Consider the following 9102-nt stretch of genomic DNA (forward strand, 5'->3'; position numbering starts at 1 on the left):
GATACATAGGCAACCTCACTTCGAGGTGCGGCCGTAATAAACATGCATTCATATTCACATTCACACACTTACACCATGATCATATCAAGGGATCTCCAATGCTCATCCCTATTCACTTAGAGCTAGACTTGGGGGCTTGATCCCTACATCATTAGCTTACCTAGCCTAAGAGTCACCACCATTTGACTCTTTTCAATAATATTTTCTCCACACACTTAGCTCTTGCGGCCTAACTTTAGTGTCACTTTCACACACATCACAGATACATGACCAAATATACTTCCCTTAGGAACCCTTTGTCATGGAATCTTAACATAACGATGAAGCATGTCTTGTCACATCACTCATCAATCATAATTGTCATTGCATCACGAAGTATGAAGTGCTTAGCCTCCGTGCCTAAGTTACCCAAATGCTTTCATCATTGAGTCAACAATTGAGATAGCCTAGGATGAATTAATCCTTGCACCTTGAGAGACAGTATCAAATGACATTTGACTAAGCTCATTCAACATGCACCTTCAAAACTTCGATTCTTTTTTGCGTCTTTCTTTTTCGGGAGAAAGTCGGTACCCTCCTCAAAAATGACGGAAAATTTTTGCATTTTCGAGTCACACGATCACATTACAATGCACACACGGGTCATGAGTCACACATGTCTTTTAACTTCGAGTTGAGTCAACCTCGAGTCAGTCAATCACAACGAGTCAAGTTTACACCTTGAGTTGTGTCAAGTCAATGAGTCAAGCAATGCTAAACCTTAGGTCAACCCTAAGATGATTAAAGAAGTTGATTAAAGAAGTTGGCAAAGTTCTAAAGTAAAAAATAAATACAGGTGCAGCAGAACAGGGAAGACCCTACTCCAATTCTTGGCGCCAGAGATATCTCAGCACCGACAGAGCTCAAAGCCTCTCAGAAAGGTGATTTCGACCTCATACAGCAATTTCGGGTTCCTTGGTACGCCATTTAGCCCCTCTAAGCAATTTGACATGATTTAGTAATCGGCTTGATTACGTAAAGTGATCGACCTGATGAAAGATCGTCTCACTTAGCTTAAAGCGCCTAAGCATTGGCTCATTAACAAACAGCACCAGCATATAGATTCAAGAGCAAAGGACACCGACATAATGGTTCATTTGAAAAGGGCACCGATGTAGAGGTTCACTACTACAAAAACAGTTTATTAAGGCGCATTGGTAGCCGCGCAACATGTTAGTAGTGCTGAAATATGCACTTTCCGTGTAAAATTAGAGCGCTTATTAAAAAGCACTGCAATATAGCGTTGTTACAGCCAAAAAAACCGCGCCACTTAGGTTTTTTTTTTGTGAATTATTTCAAAACTCCCACGACTCCCACTATACTTCTGCAAATCCCTAACCTATCACTACTGAAAATATGAAATTGCCCCAATTGTGCGCTCATCAATCTCCCTAATCTCTCTGAATATCATCCTCAAATTTTTACTTGAAGAACCATAAACATTTAATTCGTTTTCTTTTTGCTGAATTTTCCCTTTTAATTTGCCCAATTCGTCAATTTTGTTTGAGAATTTTAATCGACCCATACAAATTCAAAATTCTCATTCTAAGGTAAAGTTTTTCTCATAATTTTTTGTTTTTCTATTGAATTTCCCCTTTTAATTTACTTAAATTCTCTGTTTTGCAAATTAATTTACACGATTTGCTGATTTTTTGCCGGGTTTTGTCAATTTCTAATCTTTATATGTTTATTTTGCCAATTCCAATTGCAATTTGCTGAATTAAGCTCAGTTTTGCCCATCAATTTCGGCTATAATTGCATATCTAATTTCAATATTCTCGAAAAAATTCTTGTCAAAAAGAAAGAGATCCAGAAAAGAGGCTACTTTCAGGTATGTTTATTGCATGTTTATTTAGATGTAATTTCGTCTATGTAATGCATATTTTCTCAGCAATTTTTCATCAATAGAAGTGTTTAATGTTTCATGTTGCTTATCATGTGCTGTGTTTAATTTCTTTGGCTATCAATTTTGTAATTATGTATTCTTGAGTGTTTAATTCAATCTTTAGTATATACCCTGATTACTCATGTCTCACAATTCTGTATAAGTAATGAAATTAATAAGGTCCAATGATATATCTCAATCAAATTGAATATGAATTAAACCAGTATGATTAGATTCTCAAAACATCATGTCAATGAAATTAAACTTGGTTGTTTGACACCTTTAAGCCATTAGACATATTGTTTCTATCATAGTATGTTAGTTTTCATCCACCTCAAACATGAGACAGATTGTATTAAGAGTCCTTTACTTTGCAATTTATAGGCTTACTACATGTTTAATGCATTAGTAACTACACTGTACTTCATTTCACACCCCCCCCCCCACACACACAAAAAAAAGAAAAAGAAAAATGTAGAGTAGTTAACTTGACTATAGAGTCTGTGGTCATTTTTTTACGATTGGATTTGTGGAGTTTGTGATATGTATCTTCTAGCCTATCCTCTAGCCTATTTTAATTATGTGTCAGTTGGTTATATAATATTGGTTGGTATCCTAATTGCCTATACACAACTATATAAGATATGTTATTGGAGATAATCCAACAAAACTAGATGCAAAGAATAAAAGGGTAAGAAAAAAGATTACATGGAATAGATTGTTGATTAGGGAAGAACCTAGAAATATAGGAAGTAAATGGATTTATGATATATAGCTTTAGAGAAGGCTAGTGTTCATGTATGTGGGCATGAATTCTTGACATGATATATTTGTAAGTAAAAAGTTGCTGCTCTAATTCTTTTCTTTGACTTGATGTTCTCCTTTATTTTTTTTGGGTCAAAAATCATATCGGCTTCTGATATAATAAGAACATGAGCCAAGCCTTTTGGAGAAAAACTTGTATTTTAATCTCAAGTGATTTTTCTGTAATCCTAGAATAGGGTATATATATATATATATATATATATATATATATATATATATATATTACAATCTGGTGTTTCACATGGTATGATATAGGACAAGAATCTTAAAGGTTAGTGCTTATAGGTGTCAAGGGATCAAATTTCTTTTCTAAAGCTGCAGTAAGACTAGTAAAGCACTGCATTCTCGATATTTGGGGGTGGGGGGATGAATTTTAATTTGTAATTATAAAAATTCAAATTGTTGGTAGTGTATAAGACATCCTCAAACCAAAAGAACGTATTAAAAACCAAAGAAAGAAGTCTACTTTAGGCTAAAATATCTTCTTAATTTAATTCATTTAAGCTACTTAAAGTTATTAGATTATTTGAAAATTATATCTACTATATGTTATATCGTGATTGCCTTTTTCCTTTTCGCCTAATAAATTAAACTCATAAACATTTCATTTTCCAGTGTTGTTGATAAATTAAACTAATAAACATTTCATTTTCCAGTGTTGTTCATTTTCCGTCTCCTAGTTACATAAGTTGCTTATTTTTCTTTGGTATGATTACTTACTAGAATCATATAAAAGAAATATGTTGTGTGAACTTGGAAAACTTAATTAAGGATCGTACTAATCTGGTTACAATTTTTTTTCATTACTTTTAAGTGAAATTGGTTGAACATTGTCGTTTGCGAAATTCTAAATTAACACTTTTGCATATTACATTGACGATAATGTTAGTAATGTAGGAACTATTAATTAATACTTTGTTTAATGTTGGGAATGTCTCTTTCATCTTTGAGTGTTTAATGTTGGGAATGTTAGTAATATGTATGTAGTAATTTTCCAGGTTTGATTTCTTATTATTGATTGGTACATTTGCGCCTTTTAACTTGATGATATGACTTTTCTCCTTTGTTATTTTTGTAGGATGTTGAAGCTTCTCCCAGAGCTAACAATGACACTAATCGTAGAGATTAGTTATTGCGTTACCAAGGTTAGATTGGTTATTAAATGTCTAACATTTATTTTTTTTAATTTTTTATTCATCATATAATAATTTTTAATATAGAAGTTGACTATTTGTTTTCACTCATGCAGGGTATGCTTTGGCAACTTCAAAGTTGGAACATGAAAGCAATTTTAAAGCATCAATATTTAGTCTTATAAAATAAATCTTATATTGGCATAGATTTGGTTTTGGCATTAAGTACATTCTAGCTACTGAACGTTTTTTTTATTTTTTTTATTATATATATATATATATATATATATATATATATATATATATATATATATATATATATATATATATATATATATATATATATATAGGACTTTAGATGGTTATTTGTTTAAATGATTTTAGGTACTTTATTTCAATGTCTCTTGTTTGATGACATTTATGACTATAATTTATTTTTAATAAAATTTTTGGTGTTTACAATTTTATCATGTAAAAAACAGGTTATTTAGTAACGCTCTAAATGTTATTATAGATGCTATTACAGAACCGCACCATTGTACATCTTGCGATGTTAAAAAGTGCCTTTACATATTGTAAGATAGTGTGGTAGTTTACCTCTTACGACGCTTAAAAGTGCCTTTATAGGTTATAGGTAAGTGCGTTACATAAATAATGCCGGCGCTTAAAAGTGACGCCAAAAGTATAGAAAAGCACTCCCTTACAAGCTATGGCGGCGCTTACAAGTGCCTTGGTAGGCTGTGTACTATGCGGGTTCCAAGGAATTGGCGACGCTTACAAGTGCCTCTATAAGATGCCAAAAAGCACGTCAAGGTCGCGACGCTTTTTTAAACACTATACCGACGTTATAAAATAGTGTCGCTATAGGGTCTTGCGGCACCGGCTTAAACGACACTTTTCGTGGCGTCGGTAAAGGGTCTAGCAGCGCTTTTTTGCGTCGCAGGAGCCCATTTCTTAGTGTCGCAATATCCCTTTCCTGTACTAGTGGTTCAAAGCAACAAAAGCGCCGACGTACAGGCATAGCGGGAACAAAGTTCAGGCGAACTTTTAAAGATCGACAGGCGTGGATCTTCGGTAATTTTCTTTTGGAAAATTATCGCATCAAATAAGGATGACTTCAAGAGAGGATATCTTCTACAGCATTCCCTAGCTTGCGGAGAGTTATCACAAACAACTGGAGGTAATTTCGGATGAAGTTGTCTTCGATCAAATTCCCTTAGGCATGGAAGATGGTCATAATGCGGATGGGGATTGTTTCAAGAGAAATAATCTTCGATAGTATTCCCTTGGACGTGGAATATTATCAATGCGGAGGAGGATTGTTTCGGACGAAGCAATCTTCCAAATTGGAAGCAGTTACGGGCGTAGCGGTTTTCAAGCGGGATGACATTCTCTAGCTTGCAGGAGGTCATCAAAACAATCGGTTACTTTCAGAGACGTGTGCTCGACGGTGCAAGATACGCGTTTCTTAGCTCTTTTATCTGTTTAACTAACGCTAGTTTTGCAGGTATCGGCGTTACAAGAGTGATTTAGGATCGCAGAACGTTCTGAATCATTATCCGTCCCTATCGATACATTGACTTTTGTTTTCGAAACTTGCGTTTCTCCAAACTTAGTCAAAGTGGGGGCTTCTGTAGACACCCATTTGTGTCTCCCCAAAACCAAACCCAGTGATGAGTACCTTTCACGTCGAATCATAATCGAATGAAGTGAAAGTGTGGAAAGTCTAGTGTTGCGGATAGTTTTAATTTCTTTTCTCTCCTCTCTGTTTTTGAAAACTTATTTTTAAGAAAACAGCCAATCCAGTTTGGTTGGTCCATGATATAGGTCCGATAGTAGTGTAGTTGGATGAGGCTTGCAAAGACCTTTCCAACGATATATTATAAGCCCAATTCCGATGAATATTGAGGAAGTTATGGCCAATTTACCAAACTGGGCCCGGTTTGAGCTTTATATACGGCCCAATGATCTTGGGGAGGGCCTAATATGATTTATCATTCCTAATGTAATTAGGAATGGTTGTAGTCTTCTAGATTCTTCTAGAAGGTTCTTTTCATTCCTAATTCAATTAACATTGATAAATTGACTTTTGACTTTTCAGAGTTTTAATCAAAATCAAATAGCATTTTCGAGGAAATGATATGATTTTATCCTCCTGTACGACATACTTATCTGATTTTCGAAAACGCGTTGGAAATAGGTTTGGCGCCTGACCCTAGGCTTTGGCGCCTGGAACCAGGCCTGGCGCCTGGCGCTAGTGTTGGTGCCTAGCGCCAGCTAGCCAGGGTTGGCGCCAGCTCTGTTTTTTGTGCGTCAGACTCTGTTTTGTTTAATTTATCTTTTTGGCTGATTTTCTCTATAAATATCGTATTAAAAACTCCGTTTTCAATCATCAATTCTCCTCATTCATCTACATTCACCAATTCTCCTTATTCACAAGTTCTCATCTACAATCAGTTAGCATTCTCTTAATCTTTCAATTCTTTCTCTCTCTTCTCTTCAACTTGTTTTCACATACAAAATTCCGCATTCACAAGATCTAGAAACACCTAGCCATATTCGAAGTTGCCTTCGCCCTATACGTGAAATGTTTTAATTTCTAAGGGTTTGGTCCCAAATCTCTCTTTCAATTATTTAATTTAATTGTTTTGTTTATTATTTTCCTTGAAGTTACTAACGTGTGTATTTTGTTATTAAAAAGAGGTACGAAGCATCAAAGTAAGTACTTTGATGATTTATTGATGTAGAAATCATGTTTATATTGTTATTATGATATTCCTAGTATCATGTCTAGGGTAAATTTAACGTTAAATATGATTGTTGCGATGCTTCCTATGTTCTTCCTAATATTTATGATTGTTAGTATCATGTTAGGGTTAAAGATTTGATTTTTATTGCTTAGTGACATGCTAGGGTTTGTTATTAATCTTGTTAGTATCATGCCTAGGATCTTGCTATTATTATGCTTTAATATTAACATGATTATGATTATGATTATAATCGTTATAATTTATGATGGTTATGAATATTATTATTATTATTATTTTGATGATGATTATTTTATTTATAATTATTATTCACGATCATAATTAATTTATTATGTTGCTTGATTTTTATTGTTATTGCTTGATCACACTTTTGTGCATGTTTAAAGGGAATTTGTACTTGTAATCACGCTTAATAAGATAATTAATAATCTTGTTTAGGGTTAATGTGATTATATTTCAAGTGATCGCTAATAATAGATTTATTTGTGCATTAATATTCAACCAACATAGATAAACAGGTTTAGGGTTAATCCTATTGATTGCATGTTAATTAAAAAGCGCACATGAATACGATCAGAATAAAGTAGAGGCCTATTATTAGGGCAGGTTCAATCTCTTTTAGGTTGGATTTGTACCTTCACCCCCGAACCCTTATTTGGTTCTAGACCTTATGGAGTTGACGATCTCTTGGATCGTTAAGGGATGTAACCTTCACCTCGTGAACGGTTTACAAGTTCCTAAAAAAACTTGTTGGCGACTCTTTTGCTCTATCTTCTTCCCTTTTGGACGCCACCATACTTTAGTGTATGATCACAGTGGGGTTCAAGCTAGTAGGATTTAAAGGCTTGAAATTATTCCCCACAATAAGAAAATAAGTAAATAAAATAAATAAAAGGTTTGGGCTAAAATAAATAATAAAATAATAAAATAGAAAGGGTTTGGGCTGAAATTAAAAAATATGCTTTGACAAAACATCAAGATTGATCCATGGACTATTAAAAAATTAAATTTAATTAAATACGATTATTTTAAGCACTCTTGGGATTAAATACTAAACCCGACCAATAGTGGCGGTGAAAGGTTGTTCATTATCGGGTTTGGTTATGGGGAGACATTTATAGGTGTCTACAGAAGCCCCCACTTTGACTGAGTTTGTAGAAACGTTAGTTTCGAAAATTATAGTCAAAGTAGCTGATAGGGACGGAGAATGATTTAAGACGTTCTGTGATCCTAAATCACTCTGTATACGCCGATACTTGCAGAAAAATGTTAATTCCACAAATAAAAGAGTAAAAGGATAGAATATGTATCTGGCACCAGCGTGTCAGTGACAAATGAGTTTAGCAGCTTCCTATGCTTGAAGGAATCCACTGGATGACGTTTGTTGAAATGCTTTCCATGCCTAAGGAAAGCCGACTGAGGAATTTGGTAGCTTTCTAAGCCTGAAGAAACCTACCGGATGATACTTTCCATGCCAGAGGAAAGTTGATGTATGAATTTGGTGTCATTCTATGCTTGAAGAATTCCCCCGATAATGCCTTCCATGCTTGAGGAAAGCCGACTTGGCGGTTTTCTATACTTGAAGTAAAATCCACCGATAACGCTTTCCATGCATGAGGAAAGCCGACTTGGCGGTTTTCTATACTTGAAGAAAAATCCACCGATAACGCTTTCCATGCATGAGGAAAGCCGACTTGGCGGTTTTCTATACTTGAAGAAAAATCCACCGATAACGCTTTCCATGCTTGAGGAAAGCCGACTTGGCGGTTTTCTATACTTGAAGAAAAATCCACCATAATGCTTTCCATGCTTGAGGAAAGCCGACTTGGCGGTTTTCTATCCTTGAAGAAAAATCCACCGATAATGTTTTCCATGCTTGAGGAAAACCGACAACTGATATATTTACTGAAACTCGTAAGTGTATGTTGGTTCAATTATCCCCGAACATGGGCCGCGGATGATTCACACCTTCCAGTCGACCATCCGACCATATTAGGGTGTTTTAAATGTCGACAAATTGACTTTGACGCTTGCTAGGGGTAAAACAGTAATTTTGATACCCTTTAAATGTCAGTTAGAATTTTCCGCGTAATTTTTACTTAGAAACTAACTGTCCAATTTGTGCGGAAAATCATGCAATTTTGGTCAAAATGCAAGGAATATTCGCCGATAGCTTCAAGGAGCGTGCAGGTCACGCGCGAGACCACCGTGTCACGAAGTGAAACTCCCGTGACACGACAGCTATCCCGTCACGCGATATAAAATCATGAGACGCGGGATTTTTGTGCTTGCAAAACTGGTCAGCTGGTATATTTTACGAGCAAAAAACATGTGCTCCACGTCAGTAATTTACCGTTACACGGTAGCGGACACCTGGCACGGGAAACGGGGATGTATAACGGGATGCTCTTTTGTTTAAATTTGAGCTTCTATTTGCCATTTCATGTTGCTC

The 9102-nt window shown here is 35.2% G+C and overlaps 1 long non-coding RNA gene across 2 annotated transcripts; it reads left to right on the top strand.

Annotated features, from left to right (window-relative positions):
- Positions 1–1327: 1327 nt before the first annotated feature.
- LOC145559787 (uncharacterized) lies at positions 1328–4161 on the top strand. 2 transcript variants are annotated; one of them, XR_014092954.1, is made up of 4 exons: positions 1328–1589; positions 1765–1870; positions 3828–3894; positions 3999–4161. It is a non-coding gene; the product is annotated as an uncharacterized LOC145559787 (long non-coding RNA). The 2 variants fall into 2 exon arrangements; XR_014092955.1 differs by having other exon boundaries at positions 1770–1870.
- Positions 4162–9102: the final 4941 nt, after the last annotated feature.

The sequence above is a fragment of the Chenopodium album genome, chromosome 9 (genome assembly GCF_948465745.1).
Source record: "Chenopodium album chromosome 9, dcCheAlbu1.1, whole genome shotgun sequence".
NCBI classification, from domain to species: Eukaryota; Viridiplantae; Streptophyta; class Magnoliopsida; order Caryophyllales; family Amaranthaceae; genus Chenopodium; species Chenopodium album.